We start from the raw sequence: 12,416 nt of genomic DNA, 5'->3' as shown, positions 1-12,416 counted from the left end.
CTGGAGAATCCTATGGAGAGAGGAGACTGGAGGGCTACAGTCCACGGGGTCGCAAAGAGTCAAACACTACTGAGTGACTAAGCACAGCACAGCGCAGGATGACTTGTCCCGATTTCGGCTCCTGAGCATTAGGAGAAAGGAAAGGAAATGTCAAAGGTTTTCTACTTTATATTCCTCTTTCCAAGCTACTGCAGCGCGTTGCTCACTAAGCAAGGGTTTATTGACCATTTCTGTAATGTGCTAATCCCTCCACGAGGTACCATGAGGACACAGGATATTTTAAATCATGGGTCTTCTCTTCAAGGAGCTTTTGTTTGGTTGAAGAAACAAGAGTAACTCATAAAACAGCACAAGATTCCACAAACCAGAATATATGAAGCACTAACTTATGCGAGTGCATTTGGCTTTTAAGTGCTCCAGGAGAGTACGGAGGATGAGAGGGGCCTTAGTAGTTAAATGGCTTCTGGGGGAAAGTGGCACCAAATTTAAGACTTTAAAGATGGTAGGATGTTAGAGAGAAGTGAAGAGAAAATGGAAAATTTGGGACATGGGAAACATGTTTACGATTACTTTCCTTTGAAAAATGAGCATGAGACCAATGATCAAATCTTAGAGGAATGTTACAGGATGCGATCAAGAGAGGAAATGGGAGAGGCAGGTGGTGTCCCTGGTGCCAAGGGAGCGACCAGTTTCGATGAGGAGGTTACCTGCCCTGTTTAATGAAGTTACCAGACCTTGGATGGAGAAGTAGTCATTAGATTGTGCAAGGAGCAATGATGAAACTCTGAGTCGTCATGCTGGAGTGTGAGGACTGAATCTCGACCTGAAGACGATTATGGAGACCCAGAGGATTTGCCTGAGGATGCGGAGGAAAGAAATCAGGGGCTTGTCACCAAGGCCGGTGGGTCTGCTGCAGCACGGCAGGTGGACTTGACAGCTTGCAAGGTGACCACCTTGCTTCTTTCAGCAAAATCTGGAAAAGTCACATCCTATCCTTAAATTCTAGGTTGTATCTGTCTAAGGAGGCTCATGAGTGCAATCTCATGGTCTTTCTAAAGTTTTACAACATGGCATCGTGAAAGAATGGAGAAGGCAATGGCACCCCACTCCAGTACTCTTGCCTGGAAAACCCCATGGATGGAGGAGCCTGGTGGGCTGCAGTCCATGGGGTTATGAAGAGTCGGACAGGACTGAGCGATTTCACTTTCACTTTTCACTTTCATGCCTTGGAGAAGGAAATGGCAACCCACTCCAGTGTTCTTGCCTGGAGAATCCCAGGGACGGCGGAACCTGATGGGCTTCCATCTATGGGGTCGCACAGAGTCGGACATGACTGAAGCGACTTAGCAACAGCAGTAGCAGCAGCATCATGAAAGAAATGAGGGAATGAACAAGAAATTCAACATAATAATGTCTTAACTAAGTTGAACATTTGGAGAATGTTTAAATATGAATATACTGTTCTGTTTAACTGTGGTTAACCAAACCCCCTTTTGGGGTTTAGTTTTGAAAATTACTCTATTAAAGTAGGGTTACTAAGGACTTTTCAGAGCCTCCGATTCACTTACTCACTGATCACCGTTTGTGGAGTGTGTGTTTCAGGCACTGAGCCTGGCATAAGGCCTATAGGAAGGAAGGGGACCTACTCTGTGTCCTTGAGGATTTCATAGACTAATCAGGGAGCTAGACAAGTGGACGAAATAAGCAAAGGGTGACAAATTACACTACAACCCCAGACGCAGGAAAGGCATGCTGCTGGAGTAACTCTGCTGTCTGGGTCAGGGCTTCCAGAAAAAGCATAGTTTGAGTGGGGTCTTGAAGAAGCAGCTTATCAAGCAAACGGAGGACCAGACTGGGAGGAGGGAGCAGATTTTGAATAGTTTACCCCAAAACACGTGCTGGAGGCAGAAGAGGATGTGGTTAGTGGTAGAAGCTACAAGCAAGAGCTCCATAAGAGAACTGGGAGTTATTTCATCCTGGGAGAAGCTCATCAAGGGATTTCCCCCCCCCCCCCACGTATACAAGATATTTGCAACAATGCAAAAATATCCCTAACACTACTATAGTTAAAATAGTTGAGCATCATTTCCAAATCAAAAATACAGCAAATGAAATTATAGTGCTTAGAAAATGCATTAAATGTATAACTCTTGGGGCGTTAGCTTATATTATCTTTTCTGGCAAAAACTGAAGCGATTTCCAAGTGCTCCTTGTAGAAATCAAGTGTCCCTCCAAATTTTTGTCAACTCTTTATTTTGAAATGATTTTAAACTCACAGCTGCAAAATAGGACAAAGAATTCCCATGTATCCTCGTCCAGCTTCCCCAATAACATCTTACATAACAATTGTTAAGGCCAGGAAATTGACGTTGGTACATTATTTACTGAGTTACAGACCTTATTTGGATTTCATAAGTTTTTACACATCCTCTTATTTTGCTGCTGCTGTTGTACAGTCTAAGATATGTTATCACTGTACAGATTCATGTCTCGAGGACACAGACTGTTCCATAACTTCCAAGAAATTCCCTCATGCTACCCCCTCATAGGCATGCCCTCCTCCTACTCTGATCCCTGGCAACCAGAGATGTGCTTTCTATCACTATAATTCTGTAATTTTAAGAATGTTATAGAAATGGGGGCTTCCCTGGTATCTCAACTGGTGAAGAATCCACCTGCAATGCAAGAGACCTTAGTTCAGTTCCTGGGTTGGGAAGATCCACTGGCGAAGCGACAGGCGACCCACTCCAGTATTCCTGGGCTTCCCTGGAGGCTCAGCTGGTAAAGAATCTGTCTGTAATGTGAGAGACTTAGGTTTGATCCCTGGGTTGGGAAGAACCCCGGAGAAGGGAGTGCTTCTGGAGTACTTTTGGTACCACTGGAGTGGCGACCCACTCCAGTACTCCAGTGTTCTGGCCTGGAGAATTCCATGGACTGTATAGTCCATGGGATGGCAAAGTATGGTCCAAGTACATTGCTGAATAATGGTGCAAGTGTGGACATACCACGGTTTATCCATTCACCCACTGAAGGACATCTGGGTTGTTTCGAGTTTTGGATGATTATAAAAAACCCTATGAGAACCTTCCTCAGCTTTTCTTTCTTTGTTCATGACAGTCTAGCTTTGGCAGTTCAGTTCAGTTCAGTTGCTGAGTCGTGTCCGACTCTTTGCAACCCCATGAACCGCAGCACGCCAGGCCTCCCTGTCCATTACCAACTGTCGGAGTCTATACCCAAACCCATGTCCATTGAGTTGGTGATGCCATCCAACCATCTCATCCTCTGTCGTCCCCTTCTCCTCCTGCCCTCAATCTTTCTCAGCATCAGGGTCTTTTCAGATGAGTCAGCTCTTTGCCTCAGGTGGCCAAAGTACTGGAGTTTCAGTTTCAACATCAGTCCTTCCAATGAATACCCAGGACCGATCCTTTAGGATGGACTGGTTGGATCTCCTTGCAGTCCAAGGGACTCTCAAGAGCCTTCTCCAACACCACAGTTCAAAAACATCCATTCTTTGGTGCTCAGCTTTCTTTATAGTCCAACTCTCACTTCCATACATGACCACTGGAAAAACCATAGCCTTAACTAGACAGACCTTTGTTGGCAAAGTAATGTCTCTGCTTTTGAATATGCTGTCTAGGTTAGTCATAACTTTCCTTCCAAGGAGTAAGTGTCTGTTTATTTCATGGCTGCAATCACCATCTGCAGTGATTTTGGAGCCCGCAAAAATAAAGTCAGCCACTGTTTCCACTGTTTCACCATCTACTTGCCATGAAGTGATGGGACCGGATGCCATGATTTTCGTTTTCTGAATGTTGAGCTTTAAGCCAACTTTTTCACTCTCCTCTTTCACTTTCATCAAGAGGCTTTTTAGTTCTTCTTCACTTTCTGCCATAAGGCTGGTGTCATCTGCATATCTGAGGTTATTGATATTTCTCCCAGCAATCTTGATTCCAGCTTGTGCTTCCTCCAGCCCAGCATTTCTCATGATGTACTCTGCATATAAGTTAAATAAGCAGGGTGACAATATACAGCCTTAACGTACTCCTTTTCCTATTTGGAACCAGTCTGTTGTTCCATGTCCAGTTCTAACTGTTGCTTCCTGACCTGCAAACAGGTTTCTGCTTTGGCAGAGATCGCTCCAAACTTTTCTGTCCTCGGAACTACAAATCTGACTGGGTTCTGTAGGTGGGGGACCTAGGCAATAGGTTGGGGAGGAGCTGAGAAGACACAAGTATACAAGCAACTCTTTGGACTGACTATTCCAAAAATTATGGGTTTGTCTCAGTTTAAACCTAAGTTTGTGCCCCTCAAGGCCAGGCTCCTACTTCTGGTATGGTATGGCTTCCATACCATAACCCAAGTCTGTGAACTCATCTTTCTAGATGCATGATTTCAGCAAGGATACTTGGGGATCACAGTGGCAGTTCAGGCAGCCTTTAATTTGAACAAAATTGGTGGCTCAGACGGTAAGGCGTCTGCCTGCAATGCGGGAGACCTGGGTTCGATTCCTGGGTCGGGAAGATCCCCTGGAGAAGGAAATGGCAATCCACTCCAGCACTCTTGCCTGGAAAATCCCATGGACAGAGGAGCCTGATAGGCTACAGTCCTTGGGGTCACAAACAGTCGGACACGACTGAGCGACTTTCACTTTATAACAAAAGGGGAACAAAGCTTCAAACATCCAATTGATTGCAGGATCATTGGAGCTGAATCCATTAAGGTTCAGAAAGACCTGTCTAAATTTCTACCCAACTTGCACAAAATCTTCTTAAATCAGAAGCCAAGGAAAGACTAAAATAGTCAAAAGCATAACAGAGAAAAGACTCATCGTACCTTGAACAAGAAAGTCTTCATAATACCCAATGTGTGGGGATACAGATTTACTCACGACCTTGGGGTCATAAATAGGATAGTAATTTCCTGACCAGAACCAAATACTCTTTCATCTCTAGTGCCTCCTGAGGTTGCATATTTTACAGTCACAGATTCATGTTCTGCTTCTTTAGTGTTCCTTTAGGTCAAAACAGTCAATATTTGTTTGCCTCTTTTGGGGAAAATCAACAATTTACCTGGACTGTTATACCTAAAAGATTTACTGAGGCAATTCTTCCTTTTCACAAGTCCCCAAACACAACCTCAAGGATCTTAAAATTTCCCTGTGATTCTTTATGTGGTTGACCTTCGTGTCCGACTCTTTGCGACCCCATGGGCTGTAGCCTATCAGGCTCCTCCATCCATGGCATTTTCTAGGCAAGAGTGCTGGAGTGGCGTGCCATTTCCTTCTCCAATGATGAGAAAAGCTCTAAGACTGATTCTAGCGAGCTATTGTTCTCTTTCAGAAAGAGCATAACGTGTTTTGGGTGTGTGTGTGGCCACCCCGTGTGACATGCGGGATCTTAGTTCTCTCTGACCAGGGATTGAACCCATGCCCCTGCAGTGGAAGCACAGAGTCTTAACCACTGGACTGCCAGGGAAGTCTCAAAGCGCATAAGGTTTTTTAAGAGAAGTTACAATTTTGTCCAAGTAAAGTTCATTATGCAGGCATGATTTATCCCAGAAAGGTAAATTCTTTACTTCTGATTATAGGCCATTTAGAGTGTTCCAACTTTTCTGAAATTATGACACTTACAACTTAACCACGTCCTTGGTATTCAAGTCCCTTCCTCGGGAATCTCAATATGAAGAGGCCTTTTGTGAGTTAAATTAGCCCTTCAGCAGCCTCCTACTCTGGGCTCACCTAATTATCATAAACATTTCTGTCTGTGTTTGTGAGATCTGGACAAACTGTCGGTGTTATGAGTCACTTTCATGGGACTCATCAGACATCAAGTCTACCGCAGACTCTCTTGACTGTGGCAAGGCCTGTCTACTCAGCTCTCTTAAGGGAATTAGCCCTTGTGGCTAAGCTAGTGGGGGCTTTTGTCCACTTGGTTTCAGGGTGTCCTTTAAATCTGATGATCCTTCATGCTGTACAGTGTTTGTAGCTCACTGAAAATACACGTGTCTCAGTAGGCAGGCTTATCCCCAGTGAAATCCTATTATGTTCTCTCCCACATACTTCAATTCACTGTAGTATTTCTTCGAATTTTGCTGCTCTACTTTTACATGTCTTGTTCTCAACGAGGTCATTTTGGTCTATTGGTTTCTGCTCTAGGAAAAAGAGACTGCTGGATAATTCAAGGAGAAAAACTGGATCTTGATTTAAGAAACAAAACTTTGGCCACTCAAGGGGAGGCGGGCTTTCTATTCTTGTAACGCCAAAGGTCTTTTTTAGACCTCACATGTACATAAACATATTCTTCTTTCTTTTTCCTCATGGTGGTAATAACTGAAGGTAGCTTGCCCTCAGAGGGACTCAGAGAACTCAGTGACCTTAGGACAGTGCTTCTCACACTCTGCATGCCACCTCTCTGGAGGTCAAGGTAAGGTCATGATGGGACCATCTAAATAGCATCCTTATCATTTCCTTCCTGGAATCACGATTCTGGAGTTTTTTCTTAGTCTGGATGGCGGTAGTGTGGTGGTGGGGCCTGGTCTCACTGAACACAGACTCACTTGGGTTCATCAGTCATTTATTTGTTCACACATGAATCTCTGCTTCCATGTATGAGTAACGAAGCACCTACTGTGTGCACAGACATGACCTGGCCAGAGGAATCCTTCTTTCAGCCCTAGATGACTTCTCATTTGAGGAGGAGGGCTGTACGCAGTGGTTAACTGCTGACTAGTTAATAACTATCTCGAAGGGATGTGCAGGGATAAGTCACTTTTCTGGCTGCCTCCCCAGGAAACTGCAGCATGTCCCAAAAGCAACTTCATATGATTAAAATCCCCCCTCCACCACCAACAGGCAGAATCTACCAATTCTGTCTTCTCAGCCTTCTCTCTGTTACAGATGATGAAATAGGTCTGGAAGGCCACCTCACCTGAGGTACCTCACGATGTGGGGGTGTAGGGCTGTTTCAAAAGAGGCTAAACCCCAGAAGCACCTCAGTCCCATGCAAGCCAGGATGGCCTTGACTTAGAACTAAGATGGGACAAATGACGACTCTGGAGTGGCAGAAAGGACTTTCAAAATAAAGGTAGATGAATGAGGCACGTACCCAACATCACAAGTCCTCTGCAGGATTCGTCAGGACAGGGACCTGCATCTGCCACCTGGAAGCACAGGAAGCCCTGCAGACCCACACCTCTGGGCAGGGGCTGGCTGAGGTTCTCAGCGTCCCTGCTCTGGGCTCCCAGAGGCTGTGGGTGCTTCAGTCTGGTCAGGGCTAGTGCAAAGATAAATCCACGTGATGGTCCTAGGATAACAGCTCAGTGACAAACAAAAACCTGCTGTTGTGAGTGCAGGGGACTGTACTCCATTAAACATGGTTGGTGAGAGTGGAATTCAGTGCAATCTCTTTGAAGGGCAATTTGGCCAAAAAATGGTATTAAAAGCCCTTCACATTTTTTGTATACTTTTCCACCTTAATTCTACTTATAGAATTAAGGAATTTTACACTAAAGCAATAATTATGGGTATACATAAAGCTCTTATGGTCTTCTCTGGTGGCTCAGACAGTAAAGAATCCACCTGTAATGCGGGAGACCTGGATTCGATCCCTGGGTTGGGAAGATCCCCTGGAGGAGGGCATGGCAACCCACTCCAGTATTCTTGCCTAGAGAATCCCCATGGACAGAGGAGCCTGGTGGGCCATGGTCCATGGGGTTGCAAAGAGAGTTGGACATGACAGAGTGATTAAGCACAGCACATAAAGCTTTTATAATAAAGAAAAACTGGAAACAAGTGAAATGATCAACAACAATGAATTGTTAAACTAATCACGGTACATCTACACTATGTATCTGCTCAGGACAATGGTGCTATAAAAGAATATGTAGCGACTCTTTGGCATCGCTCGCTGGCTGGCTGGCTTAGCACCCACTTCCGACACCCGTTCCCCTCGCCTTTCTCTACTAGAGAGGCCAGAAAAATGAAACACTTGTTTCCCAGCCTCTCCTACAACTAAGAGCCACCTTGAGACATAAGGTAAAACAGGCTACTGAGCTGGGCTGTCCTTGATGACATCCTTGAATTGTTCTCCCAGCCTGGATCTCCTACTTTCAGACTCTTGTCATATGAGGAACATATTCTTATTGTTTGTTTAAGCCACTCTTGGTTTGTTTTAGGATTTGCTATTACCTGTACCCAAACATAATCCCAACTGAAAGACATGGAGAGATGCTTACAATATATTAAATCGGGGGAAAGTGTTACAGAGCGGAAGTATACCCACAGGCATAGAAGAATAACGTGAAGGTGTATTCTAAAATAATAATTGTAGTTCTGTCTGATTGTGGGGTTATAGGGGATTTTGATTTCCTTCTTTGGGTTTATCTGGATTTTCTAAATTATCAAACATGGATAATTCCTGTGGCAAGGAAAAAGCTCGACAAATAAATAAATAAATAAATATATATATTTAAAACAGGGTAGAGAAGTAATGGAAGAAACTTGTGGTCAGGCAGCAAGAAGTCTTCGACAATAGCTGCCGAAGTAATCATTTTACAGCTTCTATTACTGTCTGGGTGGTTCAGGCTTCCTGGAGTGGTGTTTCTTACCCTTTCTTGCTGGTTTCTCTGGTTTTGAAAGGTCCCCACTGGGTTCTAACCAGGCTTGCTGAGGCCCACCTCCACCAGCAGGGCACCATCCTCAGGGACAACCCACGAGGCCACACGGGCTCTGAGCACTTTCAAGGCATCTTTCTCTCCACTGAGGGGCTTGCTTCCCATCCCCTAACTTCGTCTCATTTCTTGCTCTCCCCTAAGCTTCTTGGCAGAATCAAATGAGACAACTTATCTAAAAGTACTTTGTACAGTATAAAGTGTAACAAAGTGTAACTTGTGTTTCTTATCTCTGTCCTTTCTGCCTCTTCTCCCTCCCTGCTTTCAGTCTTTTCTTTCTCTTCTTCCCTTGTTCCTTTTCCCATCCCCTCCCCCTGCCACGGTATAACAAGGACACGAGGAGCCTGCACAGCCTTGAACCTGGACTTCTGCCATATTTCACATGATCCTGTCCTGTACTTATTTGCTTACAGGCTTCTTGCCCTTGCTCAGCAGTGAGCTCCTTGAGCAGGAACCATGTATTTTGACCCCCAGAACCTTCTAACACCTGGCTCACAGTACACTCCTGGAAAATGTTTCCCTGATATCACTGAAGTACATTTTTAAGATTGTTTTGTTATCTGGATAAAGCACAAACACTCACTCAGTAATGTCAGTGTAAAATCAGTCTTCCATCTAAGTAGAAATGTGTTACCTGCATCTAAAAAATTAAAGTCTTACAGAGTATTTTTAAGAACTGAGAATTGACAAGATTAGCAGGTTGGAAAAACTAATTTTCTTCTTCCAAACTGCAGTATTGATAAATGTATTTAAAACCGAATGGGAACATTAATGATAACGTGGAAACAAACATTTCATGGTAAAATATTAAAACTAATTTATAGTTTAAATTTGTTATACACTAAAATGACAAAAAAAAAAAAAAATCTGCAAGGAGCCATGAAATGCCACATTAAAAGAACATGTATTTGAATCCAATCCAGCGTCTCCCATTCTGGCCAAATTGTCAAACCATTTTTCTCATCCATCTCATCCTTTCCAGTATCTCTGACATCATCGTTGTCCAAACCGTGACTTTGTGACTTGATGGTATTCCTGCCTTTAGTTTCCTTTAAACTTTTTCACCCCTCATTGCAGGACAAACTTTCTAAAAACATTGCTTTAATCACCCCGAGCCATGTGTGGTAAGTCTCTTCAGTCATGTCCAACTCTTTCCGACCCTATGGACTGCAGCCCGGCCGGCTCCTCTGTCTTTGGGAGTCTCCAGGCAAGAATCCTGGAGTGGGTTGCCATGCCCTCCTCCAGGGGACCTTCCCCACCCAGGGATCGAACCCACATCTCTTATGTATCCTGCACTGGCAGGCAGGTTCTCGACCACTAGCGCCACCTGGGAAGCCCTTTAATCCTCCCACCCCCTGCTAAACCTCCAGGGGCCCTTCACACGTATGCGTATTCTATAGCATAAAAACCAGACTTCTTGGGCTGGTGCTCACAATTCCACTCCAATCCTTCCTTCCCATTCTTTCCTTTGGATTCTCCATTCCTTAGACTCTCAGCCTCAGACTGGTGCTCTCTTCCCACCAATCTCCCTTACACTGAAGCTCTGCTAGCCCTGATTGTACCCAGATGCCTTCTTCCTTTTAAGGTGAGGCTCATGTTCTGTCACTTTCTCGACCACAGCTGACAGAGTCAGGATCCCAGATTGCTGTGATGAGATAATGGCCAAGAGGCTAAGCCATTCAAAACACACATGAGATTCTGCATTTGGATCTTATAAAACCAAATCTAAAGAAATGATGTGGCAGGGGACATAAGGATCTGCAAACAGTGTGCAAACATGTAAGGGGTTTGAACTGATGGCAGCTCCATGTGAGTTGCCACTGTGCTGGGACTGACAAAAGGCAATGGTGGCAGAGGCTGGGGAAGAGGACCCCACTGACTGAGCCCATCGTGGCCCTGACCTACTGTGTATATTATTTACCTCACTTCTCACAACATGGAGAGTACCCTGGGCTGAGGGTACCATCAGCTCCATTTTCTGGGCTTCATATCCACTACTTTGCAGACTACTATTGAAGTAACCCCTGATTTGATGTCTTCCATTGCCCTCTAGCCAAAGAAGGCAATGGCAACCCACTCCAGTACTCTTGCCTGGAAAATCCCATGGACGGAGGAGCCTGGTAGGCTGCAGTCCCCGGGGTCGCAAAGAATCAGACACGACTAAGCAACTTCACTTTCACTTTTCACTTTCATGCATTGGAGAAGGAAATGGCAACCCACTCCAGTGTTCTTGCCTGGAGAATCCCAGGGACGGGGGAGCCTGGTGGGCTGCCGTCTATGGGGTCGCACAGAGTTGGACATGACTGAAGTGACTTAGCAGCAGCAGCAGCATTGCCCTCTAGCATGTTCCCCATGATGGACACCCATCTGCCTCTCCAGCCTCCCACTACCACACCCGCTCCCCACACCACGTTCCAGCTCTAAGGCACTGTACCAGGCCAAGTCAGACTTCAGTGTGATTCGTTCACAGTTCTGTTGGAAATGCCTTTCCTTCCTTGCCACTGATCTTCACTTGGAAAGTGTCAGCCTAACCTCCGGATTCATGTCAAGTGTCAGTTCCCTGATTCTCACCCTCTTCTGCTGGGCTGAGTTAGGTTGGCCTTCTAGGATTTTCTCTTTTACATGTTGGTGCACTTCTAACACAGTAATTATCTTTTCCTTCCACTTCACCATGACCTTTCTGAGGGCTGGGGTTAAGTCTCCATATCCCTATTGTCCTGTGTGGCACCCACCACTCGGTATGTTCTTAGATGTTAGCAGAACTACACTGAGGCTTGGAGAGCTTAAGTAACTTGTCCAAGGTAACAGAGCTGGTAAGAACAGAACTAGTTTGAAGCCAGATACCTGATTATAAAGTCCTTCTTCTAGGATGAAAAAATGATAATATTGCTCCCCTTATCAGACCACACCTGGAATACTGAATTGTTTCAGGAAGCAAACTTATAGAATAACATTCATGAGCACAGGTAGGTTTGAAGGAGAGTGACCATCATAGTGGATGCAGTGAATATACTCAAATCCAGGTCACGTGAAGATCTGATGGAGAAACTAGGGGTTTAGTTTAGAGATGGAAGAAAAACCCAGACTGATCCGAGAACCTTCTGTAATGACCTGAAGAGCTACCAAGGGAAGAGTAAGAATTAGACTTCTCTGTGGGCACAAGGGATGTAATTCTGACCAAAGTGTTGGAGGTACAAAAAGATGAGATTTTGACCAACTGGAAAAAAACTTCCAGCGGAGCTAAAGGCAGCATAGCTTTTCCAGGAGGGAGTAAAGTCCCATCACGGCAAGCTCTGAAGCTGGGTAATACCCTCTGGGGATGTCTCAGTGGGGCCAAGAACCAGACTGAAGGCTGGACTAGGTGAGTTTTACTTTCAGGTGACCTCTTAAGATCCTTTCCGATAGATGCTGACTGTATTACTCTGTCTTCTCTGACCTCTCCAGCCTTTGGCAAACCCTTTACCCCTCTATATTGAAGAAATTTTATGAGTTTACATAGTTCACTTGGTGATTAAGTATACATGTGGCCTGCCACACAGCATTTAAGGTATCAATCTATCCTTTATATTGTCATTTAGCTTATCCACAATATCCTTCCAAACAGATATGTGCCTTGAATTCAGGGATCACATATCATGTAATATACATCTTGGGCCCCACATATCTATACTTGTTCAAACAAGAAAAAAAATGTTTTAAATGCTCACTTTACAACTTTTTTGCTATAGGGTTTGAACTTTTTTCCTGAA

The 12,416-nt window shown here is 44.6% G+C and overlaps 1 protein-coding gene across 4 annotated transcripts in view; it reads right to left on the bottom strand.

Annotated features, from left to right (window-relative positions):
- MAPRE3 (microtubule associated protein RP/EB family member 3) overlaps nt 1-12,416 on the bottom strand; it is a 54,988-nt gene that overhangs the window by 16,679 nt on the left and 25,893 nt on the right. The window lies entirely within an intron of this gene.

This window comes from Capricornis sumatraensis, chromosome 1 (assembly GCF_032405125.1).
Source record: "Capricornis sumatraensis isolate serow.1 chromosome 1, serow.2, whole genome shotgun sequence".
In the NCBI taxonomy this organism is placed as follows: domain Eukaryota; kingdom Metazoa; phylum Chordata; class Mammalia; order Artiodactyla; family Bovidae; genus Capricornis; species Capricornis sumatraensis.
This window is presented reverse-complemented; position numbering and strand designations above follow the sequence as displayed.